At 36.0% G+C, this 5,390-nt stretch overlaps 1 pseudogene; it reads left to right on the top strand.

Moving 5' to 3' along the window:
• Window positions 1-851: 851 nt before the first annotated feature.
• LOC120206295 lies at window positions 852-4,230 on the top strand (annotated as a pseudogene).
• The last annotated feature ends 1,160 nt before the right edge of the window (window positions 4,231-5,390 follow it).

Here is a 5,390-nt window from a genome sequence, read left to right as displayed (position 1 = left end):
TTCATTTAATAAATAAACGCACATAAACGAACTTCCCGCCGCACGGTTCATGAACGGTTCGCTGAACGTTCAGTTCATTTACAGGCCTAAACTTCATTGTTGTCTCTGTTACAATACCGGTGTGTTTAACATTGATTTGATGTGGGTGAGAGGGGGGCAAAGAATGTAACTTCTTGAATGCTTAAATTTTTTTCATATTAAAACTTTTAGCTGCAATGGTAATTGATTAATATAATTATCTTTTGGAAGCATTGTAACAATATAGCTGCTTTTCTTATGCATCAATATATCTGTAAGGTTTATTGTGAACAGAATCATAGAACATTCTTTTGGTAAACTGTTGATGGAAAATTGCTATAATAAGTACCTGTGTCTTGTACTTGAAACAAAAACATTGATTTGCTTTAAATTTTTGAATGACTGCTACATGAATCAGGATTAATTTGGAGGGGGTTCTACTGAAGTACCTCATGTTTTACATATTTCTCAGTGTGTGTTGCTTTCAGCTTTGCATGAGGATTTGGGATAGCTAGAAATAAGTTTCAAGGGAAACTGTTGTTAACAAGGGTAAGGAGAGCCTGAAAAGGATTAGCAATAAGAGGGAGAGCAACTAGTTGGAGAAGGCAATGCAAAAGAAAGTGGTGTTTTGGATATGTCAGTAGAGAATATGAATGATGTTTCCAATTGAACAATGGAGATAACTTATAAGAACAAGAGAAAGGAGGATAATAATGAAAAGAAGAAGGATCCAATAAGAAGAGGAAATCAGAGTTTATACAAATGAGAAGGAAACTGAGAAGGCTCAGAAGAATTACTAGAAAAGTAAAGATGTAGTTGGTAAAGTTGGAAAGATGCCACCGGATGCTTGTTTGGGTGGAAAAGAGAACACAGGACGAGAAAGTAACGAGTTAATGTTTTTGAAGAACAACTTTGATTACAAAGCAAAAAGGATGCAAAGCAAAAAAGCATGGAATGTTGTGAGACAATATTTGTTGGACCGTGTTTGGTGATAAGGTACAAAACATAACCTTTGCTACTTGTTGCAAAAGTAGTATGGAAGCTTAGCATCTTCTATGGTAGCAGAAAATGCTGATGACAGTCACATGCTGGATTCTCTATCTTGCTTGGATGCTTGCTGCATGGAAGATGTGGAATCTTAATGAGAATAGGTCTGGAGAATCATGTCGAAAACAGTGGAATCGGATGGTCCTTCACTGTGGCCTGCATAGGGAGAAGCCTTTTGCTGAACAAGTTAAAATTCTTGCTAATGGATATCTACTGGAAATGGCTTCTTGATTACGAACTTAGTTTGGCGTTGCATGCACAAGTTAGCTGATTGGTTGATTATCTAGAAACCCTTAGAGTAATCTTGTAATAAACATATTTGATTTATGTTTGGATCTCCTCCTCTTAGTGGTCCCAATAGCTTCAACATATGGATCTTAAGGTCACAAAACTTTTTCATGCATAATCTAGTCATAGGCATGGTATTGAATTAGCCTGGAGGATTACACTGTAGTGTGGTGAGAAGATTATTGCTCAATTTTGTTAATAGCGAAAAAATACTTCGTTTTCTGTGGGTTTTTATTCCTAAAATTTGATTGAGTTATGGTTTTGTAAAAAAATAATTATAAATATATTATTTGTTTGCTTCTGCTCCCATCTCCTTGTTCCTTATAAGAATGTAATTGAATTCTGAGTTCTGAATTTTGCTTGGTGCCAGGAGAGGATCTAATACTGGTTGATTTGCTATAAATTTCCTCACTCGTTTGCTTTTACAAAATAGATGATGCTTTCCCGCGCGGGGGGGGGGGGAATTTGAGGATGACAAGTTTTATCAATAATAGCATCAAACTTTTAACACAATCTTTTAAAAAACTTGCCTACAATGGCATATAATGGATGTTTTGTTTCTTTGCCTGCCTTTTTTTTTTCGTTTTTCAATTTATTCTGTATACTGTAAACTGTTTCTTACTGCATAAATAGTTAAATGATCATTACTAATAGCAGAATTTGCAAATATGACTGCATAAACTATTACTTGTCTTCGCAATATTAATGATTGCTAGCAGAAATCTGTATTTCAATTTGTATTTATCAGGAAGAGGGCTTACTTCCATTTAAATAATAATATTCAGTTTCTGTGCTTCCATCCCTCATAACCAACCTGCTCTGCTTCATTTTCTCTGAGCAATTAAAAAGAATGTGGTCGCCAAAGGCTAGATATAGGGGATCATTTTGAGCCATTGTTTGGATTACTCCATTTTTGACACTCCTCTCTACTGCTAGTTTCTTTCAAGTTCTTAGAATAAAGAAGGTTTTACCATTATTGTTGCAGGTGGTTTTCTTCATGGTTGAACTGAAGCACAGAATTCTTATGGTTTCTGATTTTTTCTATCCCAACTTTGGTGGTGTCGAGAATCACATTTATTATCTGTCACAATGCCTGCTAAAACTTGGTCACAAGGTCAGAATAGTTTTGTAAGTTTGTAGGTTTTATATCTGTTTGTGAGCACTGTTTTGCAATTTGACATGAGCAAAGAAACTAGAAAAAAGGAAATCTTTTCTTTTTTTCTTTTTCAAAAGAAGGTTTTAGATCTGCCATTGTTTAGGTAGAAGAATAATATAATGTCAATCTGGAAGGGTTCATTGCATATTTCTTCATCCTGCTCTGTCATTGTTTTCACTAAAACTGATATCCCCCTCTAGCAGAATTGAAAGCTATAAAAAAAAGGCATCGACATCTTTATCCTATCAGAATGGGTTTCAAAGGGTAGGCTGATTGTTGAAAGTGATTGCAAGGCAGCAGTGGATTGGATTAAATCTCCTTCTTCGGCTCCTATTTTTTTTCTTTAATTTAGTAAAGGACATTGTGTCTATTGTTTCAGATAGGGGGAACATTGTGTCTATTGTTTCAGATAGGGGGATTATTCTTAGGTTGGTCCCTAGGGGTTGTAATTGTGAGGCTAGCAAAGGAGGGGATTGGCTGTTTGTAAGTTTTTTATTAAGCTGTTTCTGTGTGTCATGATAAAACAGCTGTATTAGGTTTTTTTTAAGTATTATGTAATCTGTTTATCAATAAAATTCTGAGGTACTCTTTTCCTCCTTCCGCTAGTTGGTTCTTTCCTTAGGGGAAAGGACTACTATGAGGGAGGTTTTTAATGAGGCCTCCTACTTCCATCAAAAAAAAAAAAAAAACTAAAACTGATATCCATTTGTTTTTTCCTCTTGGTCAAAAAGAGGCAATTTAAAATTCATTGGTCCTTTCTTTACCATCCAACTCTATTTTACCTCACTTTCCTGCGTATCAAATGTTCCTTTTTATTCAAAATCTTAATGCAATAAGTACCAAACTCAAGTCCTTTTGTTTCGCTAGATTGGATGATACATTTACTCGATCATTTCTGGTGGTTGTTTTGACCCATGCTTAAGGAAATCGATCTAGGGTGAGGTGTATGACTGGTGGCTTGAAGGTTTATTATGTACCATGGCGGCCATTCCTTATGCAGAATACATTCCCAACTTTTTTATGGAACATTTCCTATAGTAAGGACTATACTTCTTCGGGAAAAAATATCACTTGTGCATGGTCATCAAGCCTTTTCTACTCTATGCCACGAGACTTTGATGAACTCACGTACCATGGGATACAAGGTTGTATTTACTGATCACTCATTGTATGGTTTTGCTGATGTGGGAAACATCCACATGAACAAGGTTCTGCAGTTTACTTTAGCAGATGTAACCCGGGCCATTTGTGTTTCTCACACAAGCAAGGAAAATACAGTGCTACGGTCGGGTTTGCCGCCGGAAAAGGTTTTTGTAATACCTAATGCTGTGGACACAGCTATGTTCAAGCCTGCTCAAGTGCGCCTTAGCCATGATGAAATTGTTATTGTTGTGATAAGTGGGTTGGTTTATCGGAAGGGTGCAGATTTACTTTTGGAAGTCATTCCAGAAGTTTCCCGTTTGTATCCCAATGTGAGTTGCTTACACCATGTTTATTGCTGAAAAGGTTTTGATTTATTGACTTGTTCTGTTACTTTTCAGTTGTCCTGGTATTAATTACAAATGAGGAATTCAGTAAGTTTTTATGTTGCTTCACCAGCTACCAGCAAGGGTATGAGATGGTTAGATTTTTCTGTTACCTATGTCCTTTAGTTAGATGTTCTGCAATGAGGGTTAGTGCTGCTACCTGCTAATTAAGACTAAGGTGAAAATGGTCTTTCTTATTTTAATATATGAACTAAGGTTGGCTATGTATTTTGGTGTATAATTCCTATTTACAAGTGAAGGATATGTTTATGTAAAATAAAATATCCTTTCTTTTCATCAGTTTCTACCATTGTGGTGAATGTAACTGCTTGTTATATTTTATTTGCACAAAAGATTGTTAATGCCAATTTTGTTTTTTTTGGTTGAATTTGCGTTAGTCTTGGTAAATAATTCAGTAGTCCATTCTTTTGGTTTGTTTTCTGTAGTTAATGTGAGAGGAGTTGCTTGGAAAAGGGTTTATTACAGTTTTCTAATAATTATGATTGTTTGTCGGTTACAGGGCTAAGAATCAGCCAATTCTATGTTGCTCCCCGCACATGCACAATCTCTCACACTCATACTCATACATCAAGACATCTGAAATTCTGCTACACTTACGATGGGTGATCCATTGACATGTTTTAGTTTTTAGTTAACTTTTTGGTATCATATTCCCATTGGTCAAATAGTTCCTCATTTGGATGAAGAGTTGGCATTTAGTTGAAAGCATGATTGTAAAATGTTATAATTTTGTATCCCTTGTTATTTGGAGTTTTAATTCTCATTTTTGAATACCGTTAGGGTTCGCTTCATTGTTGGCGGAGATGGACCTAAACGGGTGCGGTTGGAAGAGATGAGAGAAAAGCATTCTCTTCAAGATCGAGTTGAGATGTTGGGGGCTGTACCACATGCTTCTGTAAGGTCTGTGCTGATTTCTGGCCACATATTCTTAAACAGGTAAATTGAGTTCTGTAACACCCCCAACCCGTATCCGACCCGGATACGAGTCCGAAGTGTCACATTGACTTTTCAAACCTTGACTCTTAAGAAAAATCCCGGGAAATTTAAAACTTTATTTAAAACAAAATACAGACTTTATCAGAGTGCTCGTACTTAATGACTTATTACATGCCAACACTTTATACATAACCAAAAACATACTTTGTCAAATATTTCTGATCTGATCTTTTGGTAAGGAAAACTGACCTGTCTTGCTCCGCATCACTTCTTGCTCTTCTCGAAACCTACGTGTGAAACAATCACACGCTAAGTCGAAGACTTAGTGAGGCATAACAACTTAATGCACTTTAAAACCTATATTGATACATGCATGTTTTGTTCTATCATGTTACAGC

The sequence above is a fragment of the Hibiscus syriacus genome, unplaced genomic scaffold, assembly GCF_006381635.1.
Source record: "Hibiscus syriacus cultivar Baekdansim isolate YM2019G1 unplaced genomic scaffold, ASM638163v2 tig00013680_pilon, whole genome shotgun sequence".
Taxonomy (NCBI): domain Eukaryota; kingdom Viridiplantae; phylum Streptophyta; class Magnoliopsida; order Malvales; family Malvaceae; genus Hibiscus; species Hibiscus syriacus.
The sequence above is the reverse complement of the archived record's forward strand: the minus strand, read 5'-3'. Positions and strand labels throughout refer to the sequence as shown.